This window comes from Anguilla rostrata, chromosome 10 (assembly GCF_018555375.3).
Source record: "Anguilla rostrata isolate EN2019 chromosome 10, ASM1855537v3, whole genome shotgun sequence".
Lineage (NCBI taxonomy): Eukaryota > Metazoa > Chordata > Actinopteri > Anguilliformes > Anguillidae > Anguilla > Anguilla rostrata.
The window spans coordinates 36,081,109-36,103,014 of NC_057942.1; the positions used below are offsets into that span (position 1 = coordinate 36,081,109).

Consider the following 21,906-nt stretch of genomic DNA (forward strand, 5'->3'; position numbering starts at 1 on the left):
TTCGGGAATCTCGGTCTCGGAGCTCTCCGAATAGATATCTGGCTCGCGCTGTAAAAACAAATAAGCAGTGTCCTTCGTCTCTGATTGACTGGCTGCGTGCTTTGGAATGTGGCTGGCCCGGGAAATCCTCTCTTGTAACCCACATAAAGTTGAAACTATATATTTATGATGCAATAATTGTACATACATACAGTTCCTCTGGCTGTTTTGGCCTTCTCGAGGACAGCAGTGAAAATAACTACCCCAAAAAGGGCAGCACTGACTGCTGTTGCACTACAATGAACCAACCAACAAGGAGTCAAGGAAACACCCTTATCATGGCTCTGTTACAGAGGAATGCCGTTGATCTGACCTGCTTGAGGTCCTGTTCAAATTCATGGAGCTGGTTAATTCGTATCAATTCTTTGTTGCATTGTTGAAGCCCTGAAATATTTGTAAGGAAATATAGGACGGGCTCAGAAACTGCGTAAAAATGGGCTGTATTCATTACGAACACAAAAGAATGCTGGTCAATTTCCAATACCCCAACACCCTTGAACCCATGTCAATAGTAGACTATTGTGTGGTCTAATTGTTTTATTGATTGGAATAAGTTGTCATATTTTAGACACACATAAAGCGTTATTGTTTCGAAGAATGGTCTATGGAACAAAACTCAACTACCATTGAAATGAAAGATTGTAATCGTGTGTGTATACCGCAAATTAAATTATACTGCTAAGCTGTATTGTTACAAATAAGTATTCATTGTTCTCTTGAAAACTCTTGAGCTGATGTAATTCTTAGTTCACCAGTCAAGAATTTATTTATACTTTGGAACTTAGGAGTCTTTGGTGAGCCCTTTGGACAATAACAAGAACAAGAACAAGCTCAGGAACAAACACAAAAATCCCTCTTGCTCTTCAGTCAATATTATTGATGCATTTAGACAACCTTCTTATATATACTGTTTTACTATGAAGTTGCATCTGTATCAGTGTACAGCTGTTCTGGAGAGCCTGCTAATATCTTATTATTTCTGAAACAGTCTTAGAACGCAGTTATGGAATGGTTGTGAGTGAATACCGCCAGAACCTCACATGACATCTTTTTGACATTCCAAGTTATTATACAATTATAAGCTGAGCCACATTCTTAATTGGTTTTATTTGTTTATTTATTTATGAATAATACAAAGATGTGAATTCAGTCTGGGAAGAATTGCTGTTATCCTGCATGGGTACAGTGAACTTAAATAAGAACATACATATGTTTGCAAGGAAATCAAAATTACATTTTAATATTTTTTGATTATCTTGCACTATTTTAGTAAGCTTATAAAGATAATAATGTTCATTTAACAATAAACACTGTATTGTGTCCAGGGATGGGTCATTTTTAGGGGCAATCAGTGCTGCTGGTGGTGGTGGGGGTTGGGCCCTGAGCCAAATTCCTGCCACCAATTGTCCCTTGTGTGTGTGTGTGTGTGTGTGTGTGTGTGTGTGTGTGTGTGTGTGTGTGTGTGTGTGTGTGTGTGTGTGTGTGCGTGCGCGCGTGCGAGCGTCCGTATGGGAGAGAGAGAGAGAGAGAGAGAGAGAGAGAGAGAGAGAGAGAGAGAGAGAGAGAGAGAGAGAGAGAGAGGCCATAGTCTACCTCTTTTCTTCTCTCGTTCTTTTGACAGACAAACGGAATGGGGGAAGGGATGGAAGAGAGAGAGAGCCGTGACTGAGGAAACCGACGTCAGATGGACGGTGGGCAGGCGCTGAAGACTGAATTTGTGTGAGAGAGCAAGAGAAAGCCCTTTTCCCTATTCAGTGGTCACGGAGAAAGTGTGGGGGAGGGAGAAACCTAAGCCAAGAAAGGGAACAAAAAGACAACCCACCTCAACTACAGCGGAGTCTCTGCGAACTCCGAGGAATTTATCTTGAAGAGCGAGCGCATCTTACTGAAGACTGAATCTTTCATTCATTGTTGGAAATTTCTGCTGCTGTAACACCCGGTTTACACTGTAAGTAGCCTATAAATGATACTTGAATAATGATGCGTTGTACGGAATAGACTCACTCCTTATTTCGAAACGTTTTTAACACACATCTGTACAGCTGCAGTTATAGTTATCGGAGAGGCAAAGTCGTGGCACTCAGTTCCCAAAAATACCGTGGTACCGTTGTAGTACTGCAGCCCGCGAGAGGGAGTTGCACAAGATAACTACATCACATGTTCCAAGTACATTATGTAGTTTAAAGCTACGTGAGTAGGCTATACTTTGTTCATATACTGAGACAACAGGATAAAAGTGACAATGTTCGATTTTGGATGTATGTATAAGAATGCGTATAAGATGATCTTTTTCCACCTCGTGTGTTACCCAGAGTATTCAAACAGGCGAACGGAATGATGACCACGTTTGCATGGAATTTAGTTTTCAAATTATCTATGTAGTTAATTTTTGCTTTTCTAATGATGATAAATTCGTGCAATATTTCGAAATGAAATTGAACAATGCATTTACGTTATAAATAATGCACGGGGCTATGTGCTGTAATTTTTAATTTATGGTTTAATTTATGGTTCGTCACGTGCATATTCGTTAAATTGATTTACAACACAGGCGATCTAATTGGGCTAAAACTAGTTCCAATCCGTAATCGTTGCGCTATGCCAAACGTAAACACGTTTCATCTGTCAGTTTTTATGCTGCTGGAAGACTCTGCGCTGCGGAGGAAGCGGAGTCTGCACTCTGAAAAAAGCAATTTGTCAGTTGTGATGTAGGCTATGCTATCGTTCAAATGTTTATTAATATTGCACAGCGTTCATGTTCAAGGAGTTTTGTAACGGGGCAAGAGACTTAAATAGTAGGCTACAGTTCTGTAAGCAGTGTAGTAGCCTACATAGCCTGTACACTTGTCATGTGGACTTTGACCAACGTAACCAACTCCTACAATGTAAACACACGTTTCTGTGATAAATCACGATTGCAGACTTCAAACTCATATATTTAGGTGTTATTTTAGGATATGGGTTTATTACTGTGACAACTTAAGGCTGCGACCAAGTGAGTGAGCATCCATGCAGCTTCTGTATTCGATCAAAATGAAATTTAGCACAGACTGTGAGTGGGGAATGGTGTTCACTGCACAGCCGGACCCATATGTAAAACAGATTTATCATCTGACTTTTTCTGAAAGACTAAATCAAAGACATATGCGTGGTTTAAGAGCCCAGATTATGTACAAAGGACTTGCATTTGGTTTTGAGATTGGACCTTCAAATATATTTCATTGTGTTTTACCGAACACTTTCAGATTAGTTGAGTGAATTGAAGGGAGAAGAGCAAGATGTAACGCATAAAATCTTCAATCTCTGAAATAAACGTTTTTCAAAAAATCAGACGATAAACAATGGAAAATAATCGGTAATAATAAGTAAAGAAGATTATTGGAGCTCTCTAAATCAGAACACATCAGTGCAATTGTGTAGTCCCAGGAACATAAGTGAATACTGTGCTGGGATGCCTGTGCTTTCCTGAGTCTCTTTAGAAAACCCTCCTTTATTTTCCTGCTTCCTCCTTTCCTTTCCATTGGAGGAGTTTTAAGTGCAAGACTCAGATTCTCATGGGCACAGATATGTTTGGGAATCCCTTTGTGTCACACGGGTTAAATCACATGTTAAGATAAGGCCTCTTTTCCCCCTGAATTGTTTACCCCTTAACTGAAAGCATTGGCTGTTCCTCTTTGGGGGTGGGGTGGGGGGGGGGGGGGGGGGGGGGTGCCTTGGAGAACCCACTTGGCCCCCCACCCTTTGACCATCAGCAATTGTGCCCTTTGGTTTCCTCTGTCTAGTTCTACCTCTTCATATTGCATGTTTTTGTCTCATCATAGATCCTTTGATTATGCTTTTGAAGCTCGTTGTAGCAGGACATCTGGTACCTCTTAGGAGTGCTTCTCTCTTTCGTTGCTGAAGACTTGACCTGCATCCGTCTTGCCTCTTACAGGACGGGCAACCTAGAACTTAAATCAGAGATTCTCTTTCTTTTTTTTATCTTTCCCAAGCTATCTGGAGTGGAGCTTCTTTCTGCTGTAGGGTCTGTTCATCATTTGGACTCTCACGCAACCTGGGCTAGTGAAAATTTAGCATCGCCCTGAAAGACATTACATTATGTCCTTTGTAAGGTTTTTTTTTTGTGCAACCAGTTCCTTTGCAGCATGTTGGCACGTGGCAGCTAGTGTGATATGACACTATGCGATTGCTAACAAGATTCAAACTAAAATAAAGCCATTGGTTTTTTAACGATGATGAGTAATGTAAAGGATGTAAATGGACGGTGATGCATAATGATGAACATAAAACTTGTCCCCATTCAAACAGGCTCCAGTTCACATGGCCTATAAGGATTACAGCAACCTTGTGTAAAGTGTGTAAAGTTGCTGATGCTGTTGGCTTGCTCCAGTTATTAAACTGAGATAGTGACATGGCATTTATGAAAGATTTATAATTGCCCAATGTGCCAGTGTCTTAGCAGTCCATAAGCTCAGCACCTTAAACCTCTAGTTACTCCATGTTGTGCCATAGTATTGTTAGTTTAATCAGGTTAACACAGAGGTAATCATACTGTCCTCTTATTGAGGGATTTTCACTGTAGCAACTCATTGAAATTGATAGATAATCATCTAGGCCAGTATTCATGCTAATGTAAAATAGGTATTTTCATTGTTATGCATAGCTAAAGCTCACATTACCCATTACTGTGGACAGCACCAGGGGAGGCAATTCTGTGTGGGGATTAAGGGATGGGGGGCATTAAGGCAACTAAACAATAACTAAGGTCCACTTCAAAGGTTAAGCCACAGCATGCAGGGTGCATGACAAACCCATGGCCATTATTAAGTCAGATTTCTTCTGGATTTTTCAGTCACAATTTTAAGGCAGTGCTTTTGTTTTTTTATTTTTGCGACACATTCTTCTTTAGCTCAGCGTTTTCAGATATTTTCTGTTGATGTTCAAAGATTGTGTAATATTTCAGTGTGGTGGCTGGTTTTGTCCACTTGAAAAAAACAGTTACTATAACAATGACCAAAACACCCCATCAAGCATTGGATAGTTCTGCTTTATATTTGCAGGTACCAGTAAATGCAAGACACGAAGGTAAAAGTAGATCTTCACACTCTGTTGAACCTTCTGCTGTTGTGTTCCGTCATGTACATGTTTTAATTAGGCTTAAGAATACAAAATACAACAACAGCAAGAGCAAAGGGGTTTATGAAATAAATCCCCATAAAGTCTACCCACTCAAACCCTGATGCCTGTTTCATTTGATTAACTGAACCCATCTGCCAAAATCCCCCAATTAATTGCAGAATAGCTTACCAGCCAAACCTTTACAAGGACCCAATACATTGTTCACAAATGAAGTGAAAGTTACACTATGGAAACTGGGCAAAAGTGAGCGGATAACAAGGGTTGCTAATGGTCGTGCCATTTTGAAAGCAGCTGTGAAGTTGGCCATAGTATTTTTGGCATGCTAAAGGAGGTGGATATTTTCTAGGCAGGGTTTTTTAATGGCTCAGAGTCTCTGTCCCCTCTGTTGTGTTTTCACAGAAGTCATGCGTGCTGATGAGATTAGGCAGCGCACGAGCAGTTTCTCTGCAAACCCCCACTCTCCCTGTGCACGTTTTTGGCCGGAGCTGGTGTGGGGACATTCTTGCCCTCGTCCTACACGTGTAGCGGGAGGGACAGCATATCCCAGCTGGCAGTGGGGTGCATTGCTCACAATAACAGATCACAGAGCCTGGAGAGATATGCTGGTGCTTCCCGGCACTTGAACAACACACTCCATGGAATACTGTGTGGGAAGTAGAGAGATTTTCTATTTTTCATGTGGTGCTTACATTTTACACTGGTAACAATCGGGTTATTATGAACTGGCTGGCTCTTGGTACTGGATTTACGGTGAAGCAGCCAATACATGACAGCCAAGAACGAGAAGGTAGCCCCATTACCTTTCATTAAAAATATGACCATACATTGAAATAGGGGAGGTACTTGATCTTCCTGCATCATTAATAATAGACATTAATATCCATTTTAAGCTCTCTGTCATTGTATCTGAGGCGTTTGAAAATGAAACCCAGTGTTGTATGTGCCAAGGGCCCACCAAGCAGATGGCCCTTAAACAAGTGCTTAATGAATGCTGGGCCTGTCCAAATAAATGCTTCCCCTGGGTTTATGTTGTTCAGAGTACCACTCTAGACTCTTTGAAATGTTTGGCTTCGGCCTCCGTCGTATTCCCCTATGTGCTTTTTAAAAAATGTGCCAGCCGTTGGGGTTCAAAAGACCTCAGACAAAAGCTCTCAGATGTAAGAGCCTAGATACCACAGAGGATCAAAATAACCATCTCCTCAACAGCCTTCTCAAGGAGGTTTCTCAGAACAGTTGCCAAAAAATTTTCCCCAACCACAGTCGTCGGGGGAAAGAACACCTCAGATGGTTTAAACCTGCGGTGACTTGAATTGATGATGGTGGAGCTGACCCTGTACCGTTTACTTAATCAAGTGCGTCAGTCTCACAGCTGTATGTAAATGAAATGGTAATGCCTGGCCAAAGAAACCCGCTATTAGACAACAGTAGATTAGACCTGACAGGCATACTGCCCTGATAATTATTTTTCTGGAATACGATCTCAATTGAGATGTATTTTTCTCCTCTCTTAGACTCCTACTTTATCGGTAAACTTTTGTATCCTTAATGCAAAGCCCACTTGGTCAATGTGGATCAGTGCCAAGCACTTTCATTCAGCTCAGATGGCCAACTGATTACATATTATCTGCAAACTCCATTTTGAATGCTAATTGAATATAGATAAGCACTTTTAAAGTGCATATCTGTTCCACGAAAAGAGGCGCTGTATACTGTGAATTGCCAGTCTGAATCTACCTCTTAATAGCCTGGGGTCTGAAGGCCGTATAATTGACCCCCTGGTGAGGGCTTGCTGGTAAATAGGACGTCCATTCAAACAGCAGTTGAAAGGCACTTAAGGAGAAGCTTGCATTGTTTTACGATGAAAGGCTGTGTGGCTGGTTGTTTACGGAATGGCTCTCCCGAAGTCATGGCAACCCGGTTCAGTTCAAATGGGCCCGGCGGTGCTTATTGTGTCGCCTCTTCGTACTGCTGAACTCCAGTGGTGATAAACTGCATTTAGCGGTTTCCCACACGCTGTAAAATTCATAAAAGCACCTGGCGTTTTCCCGCCAATGGTGAACCACTTACCGTGAGTCACACCTCGTCATGTAACAGACTGCACCGTTGAAACTGATAATCACCAAAACTGTGCACATTCCCAGGTGAAGTTTATAGCCTGCTGTTAATCTCCCTAGTGAGTCCCACATGTTCTCTGAATGGGTGGAGTATAATTGCATGAAGGACATGTGATTTTTCTTCCCCATTCCTGATGTCAAACACTTTTGTACTGAGTATATCTCTTTGGCCATTGAGAATGAATGTGAAGAATCTTACCTCTAAGTAGCCATTTTACTTTCAAGAAGGTTGAAATGTAATCTTATGCCCCAAGGACAGTAGCTATGGTTAAGGATTGTGTTGTGCCCATTTATTTGAATGGCCTTTCAATCACGTATTTAGAGATTACAAAGAAAACCCTGAAAAACACACACAGAGGTAATCCGATTTTGTGACTTTGTGTCAAATGTTGGGATTTTAAAAATTCGGCATGGAATCAAATTCCATGTTTGGAGTTAAAGGGCTTACTTCACTTCTCATCATACGAACATCAAGAGGTTTAAAGAATTTCAGCCCATCTAGATGGCATCATCTGTAAAACGTTTATAAGTATATGCAAACAATTCAGTTTAGTAGCTAAACTTGGAAGTATTGCTATGTGCCATGAAATCATCGGCAGCAATTCAATAAAATTATTGCAAATTGAATATAATTATATTAGTCACGTACCAGTCCGGTAGGAGTCAAAGTTGTCCTTAGCTTTGAGTCACAATTAAATGGAAGGTTTACACAGTTAGTGATCACATAGAAAATAACAACTGCATGTATTTAAATTTCAAAAGCACATATGTTGTTTGAATCCAGGCTATATAGTTTAAATATGAATGTACAAAGTGTTATACACTATACAGAAATTACCTAATAGCTTGCTGATACTTGTGTAGTAGCATCTCCTTTAGGTGCACTGGCTGGTATTCAGTGAGATCTGCTAGCTCCTCCAAATCAGACAATCAGCCTGAAGAATGTCTCCTGCCATGTCTGCATATCACCCACTTCTGGAATGGAAGAGAAGCCTCTTAAACGCTATCAAGATTTTTCCCTCTATCTTCTACCATCCAGCCTGCTTACATTTTTCCATGGGGAAGGGAATGTTTGATCCTGTCCTGGAGAAGTTTCGTGACTTTTAACTTTCTCCTCAATGCATGACTCTGTTTGTCCTCATTCTTCTTCCACCACACTCTGCTAGTTAAGGCATTATTTGGGGTCATAATATTAACAGTACATTTTCATGTGCCAAATGCTTCAAGCAGACATGAAGTGTAGTGCAAGTTGCTGCTTGGTGCCTTTTAAACAGTTTAATTGCATTGCACTGAGCATTGATGTTTTAGCGTTTTTAGTGTTAACATTTACCTAATGTGTTGCATGTGACCTCAGCGGAGGGAGTACAATTTAAACATTGTGTTTGGTTGACCTCATTTCTATGTGACCTTGCTTTGGGACACAGGAGCACGCTAAGCATCAGCGAGGACAAGGCCAGGTTTTCATCTTTTATTGAAAGTCGCTATAAAGATCAGTGCTTTCTTCCACAGTTAGCTCTCTGCAGCTGCAGCAAAGGTCACACATCTGGGATCCATCCAGAGAGGAGTACTTTTAGGCTCCTTTGTAGCGTTCCCTTTCATGTGCGATGGCATAATTTGCTCGTTTTCAAAGGTTTTACGACACATTGTCTGCCTGGGACCCAGCAACCTCTCATCCATGACAGCTGACATTAACCTGCAGAGATGTGCTCCACATCAGAGAAAGCACTGCCGTTTGTTTTGCAGTAAGTAGACGTTGACACGATGGTAAAACTGTCCACTTATGAGTCCTATGAGGTTTTGCAGAAAGCAGGATGTAGAATACAAAGGGCAAATACAGTCATTAAGACCCAGAATTTATTTACACACTCTTCCATGGGCACACAGCTACAAGGAACTGGTCAGGGGCTTTGCGGTTCTCTAAGTTCTCTAACCAATTCTTTGGTTTCCATCCCTGGCATTCGTGAATTAAAAACAGCACAGAAAAGCTATTGTCCTGTCCTGCACATTTCTCCTTGCGCAGGTAGACTGCGGGATACCAGTGGGGTGAAGCGGAGTTTACACTCTTCCAGCGGCCAGAGAGCAGCCAGGGTCTTCGTGTTTAAGGACGTGCCCACTTTGACCCACTTTGCGATGACACAGAGGATACAAGCTCGCGGCAGGCCCAGACAGGACCCGAGCAGAGTAAACCTGTGCGTCCTTCAGATAAGGGCGCCCCGCGTCTAGCCCGTACGTACGGAAGACTGAGAATGATGTAAAGAATGCGGAGGTAATCGGCGGGGGGTTTTTTGCCGAGCTAGCGACCGCCGCAGACATTTATTAAAGGATGAAGCTTTCATTAAACTCCAGCTCTGGGCTTAGCCGGGCCAGATGTCCCCGGGCCGGCATTAGGGGTAATGACGAAAGCCGAACCCAAGCTGGGTGGAGCCGCTTCGTTTGACCTTGGCTGGCGAGAGCGGTTTTAAAGGGAGGCAAAGTGGGGGCGCTTGTCAGCTGTTTTACTGCATCGCTCATGTCTGGTTTCGCTGGAAAACAAAAAGCGCCGTCAACCTATCCCAGGTGCCCCGGCTCTGGCCAAGTCACCTGCGAGATGGGCGGAGAGCCTGGTGATTACGTGCAGGCCCTCTGAAAACAGGGCCGTTTAACTGTCCGCGCTCGTGATTTGCGATTGGCCCTGGGGCTGCAGGTGAACTCACGGAGGAAAGCACCTGGACAATCCCACCAAAAGCAAAGGTCTGTTTGTCTTTCTGCAGCTGTTCTACGGTTTACTGCCTCATTCAGAAATCCGCTCTGCTTGACTTGCGTCTGTGGCAGGTCTCATCTATTAGGTTACAGGTTTGTTGACAGGTTTCAGAAATTAAGATCATTTAATTTGCCTTTAGCAATATTTTAAATGCATATAAAAACTATTCTCACTTATTAACAAAATCACAAGGGTATGAAGATAATGCTTGTGTTGTGCATGCCAATTATTGGAAAAAAAATTAATTAAAATAGAAATCTATATAACTATTTAACATGGCTGGGGAAACTGTAATTACTCAATCACATCAAATGCAGTATACAAGTATATGAAGGTACACATAGTCCTTCAAATAGTGATTACACCAGTTTCTCCAGATGGTTGAGACCATCGATGCGTGGAAATCATTATAATTGCATGAAATGTAAAAATAGAAGTTTGCCTTTTGGATGGAAACACCATAAAGAGAAAGTTTGTTGTGCTGGAATGGCCTGTAATATGGTTTCTTTAAAAAGCTCTGTTTTGATGTAACTCCCAATCGGCAAAGGCTGCCAAACCTATAGCACATTAGAAGTGGTTTCCCTGTCGCTACGCACATCTGCAACTTTTAATTCTGCATTTAATTCCGCTGATGTAATACACAGTATTCTGCATTTTCCACTCTTTATGGCCCTCTCTAATCAACAGGAATACACAGGAGGGTTATGTCTGGCAAGAGAAGTATATCTAACTAACAGCATGTAGGCCTAAAACATAGGAAGGTAAGAGATATTCTGTGTAGTAGGAAGTGTGTAGTCGTGCAGACTGTATGCAAAGACAGTGTGCGTCAATGAGTAATTAAAGCAGAAGTTACAAGGTGACGTAAGCCAGCATGCAAATCCTCAAGCAGTACCGGACCACGAAAACCGTTCAATCTCTGAAATTAAATGTAGGAGTTTGAATTAGTTTCCCCCTGCGACAGCACCTGTTGTTCATTACACAGGTCCTCACAATATTCTTTTATCATCTGTTAATGATAAAGTTTTGATTGCAGGTTTCCTGCTGTTACGTCTGTTGCTGCACGCTTCAAATAAAAATTAAGTGAACTCAGAACTATATGAAAAAGGGCATGTTATTCAGTTTCTAGGTAACAAGCAAGTCTGAGGTGCTTCAAATATGAATACTGGCAGGTGTGCTTGAGTTGATGAGCAGACTAGTGTTAGGGAGCTGATTCTTCATTAAAAAAACTTTTTAGTCAAAGTGCCTGTGCCCTGCTTTGAAGTTAACTATGAAGGCATAATGTCTCCTCGTCCTCATGCCATTCTCGGGACAGCAGTGCCTTAAACAGACACCGACACTGTCTTTGCTTAATGGCTGCCCCGTGAGCACAGCATGAGCAGAGCCCCCGGGAGCTCATTTTGAGCTTCTGATCTCTCCTCGAAGAGTAATTACCGCGTCAGAGCGTGCCCGTGAGAGTGATGTCATTTGCACGAGACGAGCGCACAGGTCGCCTGGCGCGCAGACGGGGTCCGCGGGAGGGGTCCCGGGGAGCCGGGGTCGCGAAGCGAAGCGCGGCATCGTTACGCTCCCGAAGCCCCTGACCGTGACCGGCGAGGGCCTGAACTCGCGCTCGGAGGAATCTCTGCCTTCTCCTGGGTTTGAGGAGGAAGTAGACCGTGAACGACTTTATCTCCTCTCCGCTCCGGCTGCATTTGGGTCATTATTGTTGTTGTTTTTTTTTTTTTTTAGACTTGTGGAGCATTTTTTCACAGTTCAATTCCAAGGAAACCGTCAACCTTTTTAATTATTTCAGTCTTTTGAGTTCTCCAGGTTTTTAAATAGTTTTGTCATCTTAGATAGCAACAACAAAACCAAGCATAAAGTATATATGAATTCATCAGAGGCACGTTGGTGTCAAGATCTAAGATTTGAGCAATCAGAGTTGCAGCCTTAATGTAATAAATTAAAGTGCTCTTCTCATTAGGAATAACCTTGTCTATTTTCACATTATGAAAATGGATCTATATGGCAGAGTCTGTTATGTGTAATGACAACCTAATAACAGTTTACTGAAGTGGATTGGTCATCTTAGAGTCAAAATTGATTTCATTTTTACACTCCATTACTTGAATCATGCAAGTGTAATATACAACACAATTTAAATTAGCTGTATAATTTTACAAGCTGACATATTTCAATTAAAGCATACAATGTTTGCTCTATTGGGCATTTCTCAATACACAGAGCCACTGTGCTACTTCATTAAAATCTCCATCTATAGAAAATTATGGTGTTTAATGACCTCTAGGGGAAAGAGAGTCTGTGTTTATAACTTTAGGCTTTGAAGATGTGGTTTTGGAAAACATGTGTAGCAACATTTCCCGGCCATACCTATGGAAGACCACGGGTGTAGTGAATCTGTCAGGAACTCAGTGGGTTGCAGAAAAGGAAGAGTAGATTAGTCAGACAGTTTTAACAGACCTCGGTTTGTGCTTGAATAACAGTTCTGTAATGGCATCTGTTTGGTCTTCCTTAAGAAAATAAGCTATGCAGAACAGTGGTTTGGGCACTGACAATAAGAGCTAGAGGCAGAACAGTGGTGTTTAAACCTTTATTTGTCTAAATTCATCTAGAAAGTCTAGTGTTCTAGAACTCCATTGCTTTCAGTTACCAGTAGTGATTGTTACAATAGCATTGGAATGTTCAGTTAAGAACATTCTAATCACATATTCTTACATCTCGAAGGGTTAAATTAACTAACAATTGATCTTGCACAGAAACTCTCAGCAGAAAGGCTGCATAGTTGAGTTGCGCTCATTTTTTTTATTCCTTTCTTTAGGGAGCATAGACCAAGGCAGTATGTCTTTAATTACATCTCGTTGTTTGGATTACGAAGCATCTTGGTGCCACGAAGTGGATTCTGCAGGCGGGAGGCTAACATCTGCGTCTCGTTATAGGGCCTCCGAGAGCTCATCGGGCCTGAGCTCTACCTGGCTTCGCCCCGCTTAGCCGCGGCGTAAATCCCGCGGCTCGCAGCCGGACAGGCAAAGCCCCCGCTCGTACGGCGAGGCTGAGGGAGACGGGGCAGAAAGACTGAGTCAGCCCGGTGACCTCACGCTGAACGGAGACCGGCAGGGGGGCTCGCGTTTCACGTCCCTAACCCAGCAACCTACATTACAGCTCAGGCCATCACTGCCTTTTACTAAGGGGGGGTAGACTTTACTTTATGCCAGGGTTCCTCAATCTTATCCAGAAAGGGCCAATGTGGGTGCAAGCTTTTGTTCCAACCAATCAGTAACACACCCGCTTCTACTAATCAACCACTAGAGTCTTTGCTGAGAACCTCAGTTAGAACCTTAGTAGAATCAGGTGTATTACTGCTTGGTTGAGATAAAAGCCTGCACCCACACCGGCCCTTTCTGGATAAGATTGAGGACTCCTGCTTTATGCTTTGTTGGAAAGTACATGACAAGCACACGATATACGATGGAGTTGTACGTTATTTTGACAAATTTAATTGCGACTGTTGAAGGAAAGGCAAGCGGTAAGCGTTATCTCATCAGGAGGAGCTATTGACTGAAACTGCTTCTTCACTGTCAGCTTCCTGTAACCGCCTACACAGCGATCACCGTTTAACACAGTTTTTAACCGGCAAGCGGACATCTAAAGGAATCTGTACAGGGGTCACATGCAAAGACTGTATTGGCACGTAGCACACTAAGTTGCTATATTACTTCACATTGAATTCAAGCACAGACTGAGCAGAACGCTTCCTGGGATTTCAGAAAAGCCTTTCTCAAGAGGGTGTTGTCATGAATATGAATCAGATATATATTTATATATATATTACTTTCTCAACATGCTGTACTGCATTCCTGCTTGCTTAAATGTGCACACTCAGCCCAGTGGAGACTTATAGAGGTAATTGCACTGTAAAGGTTTACTGTAGAGTTGGCTCTTCCACGAGGACCTTTTCCCTTCTAAGGGATATCTAGCCACATCTGTGCAAGTCTGTGTTGCATCCCTCATGGAAAGAGCAGAGATTGCCTCCAGGTCCAGGCCATGATAGTGTTGGCCAGGCCCTGCTGTTTTTTTTTTCACTGTGCTGTGTCTGTTATCTGCTTAGTCAGTTGACCCGTTACACCAGTTATGTATTTTGTATGCCCGGTTTACTTTTTGACCTGGTCGAGTTGTGGTTGAATGGGGCTAGATGATTCTTTGTGTGGCCTCTGGCTGGACCTCGATCATACCACTACAAACTAATGTCAGTGTCACTTAATGCATGTTTTAGCCCATTGCCTCATTTGTGGGTCCATTAAAGATATGTAGATCTCAGAGTTGAATCACTAACCATTTGACTGGGTGAAAAACAAAGACACTCCTAACATATGAAATGAGAACCATGTGCATGTGCACTAATGTAGATCCTAACTGCCTGCAGAAAATCCTGAATGATATAAAGATACTGGAAACTCCAGAAGAGTTTGGAGATGTGCAAAAGAGAAAAGAAGACTGATTGAATCCATATCAGCTGCTTGAGCGGTCCTATAGTTGGAGCACCCATTCGTATGCTAGAAGTTGTAGTTTCAGTTCCTAGCTTGTCAGAACCAAAGACTTCAAAAGTGTAAGTGCCTGCTGGCCATCAACATCACGTTGATGAAAAGGAGTTCTGTGTATGGTACATATTTGTAAGTCAGGTTGATTTATTGTGCAAAATAATTGGAAAAGCCCTCAGCCTATGGTAATGCTTCTGGCGTTATTACTAGCAGTAGCCAATCATAGATTGAGGTTTAATATTCTGTGTCAGCGTATGTGGCACTGTCCGCATACAATATAAACCAACCAACCGAGCCTCTCTGTGGTTGAACTGATTGGTTGGTGGGGGTTTTCTGGTTTGGACCTCCTCGATGTCTGTTATATTATTAGCGTACCTATAGCTAAAATAGGGCTCTGAGACAAGGATGTGGTTGCCTTTACCGAACTTTAGCATTACCAGGATATTTTCAGCTCTTTGGTCCATGACCGGTTCTACTCCTCAGAGGACCAGCTGGCCACAGAATTCGGAATCTAAGGGTAAGATACAGAGGCTTGCAGAAGGGAATCGTTCTCCACTTTCCTTTTAAGTGCTGCTGGTAAGATCTTCAAAGCGCTGAGACATTCCGATTGGTTCCTTAAATAATGAGAGTTGTAAATTTAAGCCAGTGGCAGAGCTGCCTGGCCTGCAGATCCAGAGTTATTCTTTTCAGGAGCATATTTGATTGTGCTTGTGTTCTCAGCCTTTTGGGAGGGGAAGGGTGGCCACGTTGTACCACATCCACTGTAATCCCTGCTAAATAGAAGAAGAGTAAACAGTATTACAGCTCTACAGGGGAAAATGGTGACAGTATAGCCTCTATCCTAAAATTACACCAATTTGAGGTTGGAATATACTGCCATTTCATTTTCTGAAAAGTATTTTAAGATATGTATTTGGGAACCGTTTTAAGGAGTGTAAGCGCTTTTCAAGTGTATTTGCAAGTGTTATTTTGAGTGTGTGTGGAATACGTGGATTCTAGTGTAACTATTAAACTTAATTTCAATGTTATGTTTCTGTCATTTAGTCTGAATTAGGGGAAATCACGAATGTCCCTCAAAGTATAAAGATTATAGTAAATAGATTTCACCCAATGGGAATACTGTACCAACATCAGTTTTGGCATGAACATGATGATATCAACATGAATAGTTTTTATTAATTAGCATATAAAGTAATCTTCTGAACAATTAATATTTATAATGCATCAGACTGAGCTGGCTTCCCTGTTTGTCCTCCAACCCCACCCCAAGCGCCCACCCCACCTCCACCCAATTCCTTCTACTTTCATGTGAAGACAGAGCCTCAGATGCTTCTGATTACCGTTCCTGTGTCTGCATTCGGGGTCGGGGAGGAAAACAATCTGCTTGCCTGGCCTGCTGGTTCCACAGCCGATGTGAAACGCAGATAGACGGGCCCTTGCTCTGGAGGAGAGGCTCTATCTCTAACGTTTCATTGGGACGTGCCACCGCCGCTTGCGTAACGCAACAGTGACCGGGATTCCAGGGAGCCGCATGTTTAATGCGACTGGGATTCCAGGGAGCTGCATGTTTAATGCGACTGGCATTCCGGGGAGCCGCTTGTTTAATGCATTCTTCTGCATGCGAATGAGGTCACAGCTGGATGCGTGCGCTCCAAGGGTCCTACTGAGGTTTTTTGTTTTTTTTTTGCAATTCTGAAGAAAAAGTTTAACTCTTGCTTTTACACTCATTGTACAGATGTCTTGTAAAAGAGTTAGGTATAGTATGGAAAAACATTAGAGTATGTGCTGGAAGATAAGCAGTGATTCTGCTATCCACGTGTAGTAGTGTTTGTTCCACTTCTGTGGGGCCAGTACAGGCAGGCATTGCGATTGGGAGGAGTGGCCAAGCAGGGAGAGGACAGCCAATCGCCTTGAGGTTGCAGAAGGGAGCGATCTGCCTGGGGTGCAAGCTCTGAACTTTGATTGTCCATTTCATTTGAAGTCCATTTACCATTTTACCATGATTGGAGGTATAGTGGAGCTGTTCCATTTTCTCCGTAGGCTAGTGCCGTGGTCTTAGACCTTATGTGAGCAGTAACAGGTATCCAGCGAAGTACAAGGAGGAGGAATGAAAATGCCTTTCAAAGTGAATCACATTTGAAGACGAATCTTCATTAAATCCAAGCCTATGTCTATGAATAGCCATGCTGGGCTGGTGAATGATGGGATTACTGATCATACTGAAGTGACATGGGTCAGTTGTGGAATTCAGAAAATCCGAAGCGTATATGATTCGAATGTGATGACTGGATTCACGTGAGCGGGGAGAGCGAAGTACAGGGATCGGAGGAAGGCGGCGTCCGCACAGCACAGGCTGTGACTGCGCAGTCAGTGGCCTTGCGCTAACCGCCGAAAAAAATGACACGCTTTCTCTCGCAGCTGTTAAAATAGGAAATGGTGCAGCCTTGGGTTTCAGTCTCTGTACTTACACACCCCTTTGCAACCATAAGTCGGTGCCCTCTCTTCCTGTGGAGCTGAAAGCAGGCCTGCCATTCCAGGATTACTGGAAGGTCTCCCTGCGCTAAAGCACATTTCAGCTCACGTTTCTGCAGCTCAGAGTTTCCCAAATGGAGTAGCCAGTGAGGTGGATTCTTGGGGTCAAAGGTCAGCCCCGATGGCTTGTTTGTGAGTAACTGCGGAGCCACACATCAGCTCCGCGTTCTGTCAGAATAACAAAAAAAAAAAAGAAAGAACCGCTGCAAGGAACGACCGGCTGTGGTGAGGGAAACCACCGATGACATGCCTCCTTCAGGATTCCCAGAGTCACCCCAACTGGCTAAGAGGAGGATCCGGCTGGGAAGTGGCTTCTGGAAGCTTCTGCCACATGGCTGATGGCACCATACAATGGCACAGTTCCTGCAAACATGGGGCTTGGAAGCTCAGAAGGCCCCTCACCCCCCAACCTCGAACAACCATAAACCTGATGTATTACCTGGTTGTATGTTGTTCTGGAGGGTCTGCTATTCCCTATGAGGGTTGAGGAGGTCTCTGAAGCACCAGCGAGATGGAAAGCTGAAGGAACAAGATGTCCTGGATGTCCCCCTCCTGCATTCATTTATTTACACTGAGGCTCAATGCTGCAGTTGGATGGATGAAAATGGTGGTGGGGGGGGTCAGAGAGTCAGGTTCGAAGAAAAGAAAACCTCCGCCCTTACGATAATATACAGATGGTCTGATTCAGAAGTGTACCTCTTGCAGATGGGACATTTCTACACTGTGAAATCCAATGAGGTCAGGAACCTATTAGGAATGTTCTCATGAGAAATGGAGGGGGGGGGGGTTGGTTTGTTGCCTCTCATTTCAGACTGATAGCCCCTGCCCCAGATGGATACACAAATAAAACTGTACACTGCTAAGGTTCAGCAGAGGCTCTGCTGCGAAGCCAAAAACAATGGTGGGAGAGCCAGGCTCTAAAATAAGAATGGCATGTCTAAGGCCCGCCCTCATTACGGAGTCGACTGGTCGCCTGGCATGGACGTGGATCCAGGTGCCATCATGTCTGAGGAATGCGTAATGCTCAAATCAACACGGATTTCTTTCAGAGATAAATGTGTGAAATCCAGGTCTGCCATGAATGGAAGAAAAGGTCAAAGAACAGTTCCAGTCACTACGTGACTTAAGTGTGAATGGGTGTTGCTGTATATTACCAATTTTCTCCACTCTTTGCAGACTTGTGGCAGGGTGTAAAGGTAATTAGACATTAGGCCCCCATTATGTGGAAATTCCTGAACAGGCCTAGATGGACCATTGACATTAAATTAGGATGACTGTTCTGGCTTTGTATGCGGTCCACGGGGTTTGGACGAAGGCCCAAAGTAGTGTGAGTCATGTCCGATTTAAACTTTCCTTTCATCATAACTGATTCAGTCGCAGCAGTTCTTCTTCCATGTTTTTTTTTTGTCAGAATTCTGAAATATGTTTTTTTTATGTTTCTGTTTACTGCACAATAATGAATCCATTGTTAGCTGTAGTTTATTTGTGACCTTTCAGTATATTTATACGTGTATGGATGACGCAAATGTGTTGCAAGCCTTAAAGCGTCTGACGCCTGACTTGGTGAAGGTGTTATCTAGGAAAATGTGTAAGTTGCTTCATTGTTGAAGAGTGCAGTTACCTCTAATTTGCACTAAGACATCCAGAATCCGTAATGTGGTGACCAAAACCAAGGTCAATGTGCCCAAAAGAATGATAGAGAAGAAATTAGTATGTGAATGAAAGTGAAGAAAAATTTGAATATTTTTTCTTCAAGATCAAAGTCTGTCCACAGTACATTTAAAATAAAACCTTTATTGTTCTCCTTTGAACACCCTTGTCTCATGAATCAATAGAAAGCTTGAATATTCATATTGAATTGATTGGAGGTGGTGATTCAGATCTCTCTCCTGCTTCTGGATGAACAGTGAATAAACAAAAGGGGACAATACTGGCATTAACCAGCATTCTTGCTCTATATCATGTTGTGGTCATTACCAGACATCATGGCAACATCAAAAGTAACCAAGTGTTCTGACCTCGTCCAATCAAAAAGCTGTGACACCAGCATTTATATTTCCTCACTGAATGTGAAATGTCTAATTTTATGTGTCTGAAAGGGAGACTGGATTGAGTACTATTCGGGGAAAATATGTTTGAGCAATTGGACTATAAAAAAGATACAGTAGTTTATGAAACATGTGGAACTGATTATGAAACAAGATTTGGGTATTCTTTTCATGTGGCAGGCAGATGATTGAACTTAGAAATATTTCCAGAGCAACATATGGCAAAATTTTGAATTTTGTTTTGCAACATTCAAAGGCAAATCAAAAGGGCTTCTGTGAAATCAGAAGAACAAAATCTCCAATAAAAATCACTGATAAACATGGACATTTGCAGTGTAGCAACTTTTTCCAAGCCATGCTGTGTTTTTGTATTATTTTTGTATCCACTCTTATATTTACTTTAGGTGATATTCCATGATCAGTTCTGTACTGAGCATTTCCCTCTCATGTGCTTGTTGATGTCAGATGAATGTTTCGATACGGCACCACTGGACACTTCTGTCTCAGACAGTGGGGTCCAGAGCAAGAATTTGTCCTTCCCCTGACATGGGGAAAGTCATTGTATCCGCTTTGTGCTGAAATTACACATCGATCGGAGAAGCTGATAATAAGGGCACCGTCGGTCAGTGGGCCGTTCATAGACGCTGATGTGTGCTCGATTTAAGGATTAAGTGTTTGTTTTGGCCAGTGTCTCATCCACTCATTATTGAACAAGGCCAGGGAGGCTGCATTGATCTCTGGACCGTCGATCTCAGGGGGACTTACTGGTTTTATTTCTCCAGGTCAGTTTGTTTGTGTTTCCAGGTCGGCTTGCCAGAAAGAAATGTATCGGACTTTAGATCCTGACTTCCATCAAAGCGCAGCTGATACGTATCTACTGGGGCCCATGATCTGAAAAGCGTAATTACAGAAGAAGAGTGAATTTGGTTTGCGAGCGACCACAATGGCCTCATGCTTTGGTGCAGATTCAATCTGTTTACAAACAGCAGAAATACTGACCACCCCCCCTGCAAGGCTCAATTAGTCAATTTCCTGCCAGCTTGACTGCCAGTTCTTTGATAAGGCTGGGGGTTCATTGGCTCTGGAGACAAGAAAATGAAAACCATTGTACTTATAACAATGCTGTTGTTGTTGTTGTTGTTGCTGTGTGTATCACTTTACAAAAGATTTCTTTTTTTTAGGCAGCCTGGAATTTTTTGAGCAGAACAGGGTTCCTGCTTAACTTTTTTTTTTTGCTAAGGTATAAAAAAATATGCACTTAAACTAGAATTAGCATGCCCCATTCTTGAAATAGATACAGTTGTAGCTAAGTTAATTAATTAATGAATGCATTCATTTTTAATTCATTTATTTTGAATTCAAACTATCTCTGATTCATTCACAAAATATTTAAATGTTGTCCAAATGACATAATAACTGAACAAATTGGAACATGGACTGATATTAGACAAAGAAAAAACACCTAAGAACTACACGTTCTTGCGTGAAATAATTACTGTCTTTGTATTTTCACCATATTGGTACCATTGACTTGCATTGAAACTGGAGGCTGAAACACCTATACTGGAGCTAATCACAATGGTGCTAGTGAGCAATGTCTCTCAGCAAGACCAGGAAATGAGCTTCAGAAAGGAAGCCTGGTCACAAGTCATATTTTTGGTAACTGTAAAACAGTCTGTTGTTTTGACACAATTGATTAAAGTAGAAGCGAGGAGACATTTCCTGTCTTTTTTTTGTGTCACTCTGTCCTTGGTGACCTTTATTGTAACTGGACCCCACACATCCCCCATTTCACAAAAGCCACATTGTTTTAAGCTCTTCCTTTTGCCCTGCACTCTCAGGATGTTCCTTTGATTTTTTTTGGCTTTGCTGGTATGGAGGGCCCTTGGTCAGGGTAGAGATCTGTACTTTGGCTGGCTTGCTTGCGGCCTGGTCTATTGAGCGGTGGGCTGACCTTGGCCTAGGGTCCTGCAGTGATGCAGAGTTTAGAGATGCTCACTGCAGGCACTCAGCTGGATACCTAAACACTTCTCTGTTCACTTCCTGCTGTGGTCCTGCTGACCCCTCTCCCTGACTGCAGAATGGTGACTCTGCACTTCTGCAGATGTTATTTTTCCCTCTTTCAAATTCACATTCAGAAGGATTTGTTTAAATATCTTTCAGTGACAAACTTTCTCATACACAACCAGTTAAAACTGGTCTGGTCTGTTTCAGGACAAAGCCATTACAGTGCAAAGTGGTGTATCACAAACTTATTCCGAGAAATTATATCTGAAAGTATTTCTTATGTGGACATTGCTTTTGTGTTACATAATTCATTTATTTTACTCAGGTCCCATTGGGCAGCCCTGTTCTCACTCCTGGATTAGCTAAATGGAGGATTATTCCTATGTTTAAATGTCTCATTTAAACTGCCAGAGGGAAGTTTCATAAATTTAAGAAAGATTTAGATAATCCTCCAGTTGTCTATATAACTGAATAAAAAATGCATTGTGAAGCATTTCTGGTAAATTCTGTGGGCTGGAGGTCTCCCTCATTCGCTCTCCAGGGATGTTTAGAGTTTGGGGAGGGAAATATATATTACCAAAGAAAGCGCAGCTTCTGTACTAAAGCCAGAAAATGCTAAAATCTTAGACTCTCAGCCAAAACTTAGATTTTCATTTCTTTGTTTGTTTTTTTTGCCATTGCTTTTGCAGGACAGGAAGAGCTGGTGCTTGCGTACATTGAAGAGCAGAAGCCTACTGAAGCAGCAGGTATGA

At 42.5% G+C, this 21,906-nt stretch overlaps 1 protein-coding gene across 1 annotated transcript in view; it reads left to right on the forward strand.

Annotated features, from left to right (window-relative positions):
* Positions 1 to 1,593: 1,593 nt before the first annotated feature.
* Positions 1,594 to 21,906, forward strand: part of LOC135233342 (LHFPL tetraspan subfamily member 2a protein-like) — a 53,907-nt gene continuing 33,594 nt past the window's right edge. Inside the window, exons 1-2 of the mRNA XM_064296772.1 lie at positions 1,594 to 1,987; positions 21,844 to 21,900. The gene's annotated coding sequence lies outside the window, so the exon portion shown is untranslated. The remainder of the gene's footprint in view (positions 1,988 to 21,843; positions 21,901 to 21,906) is intronic.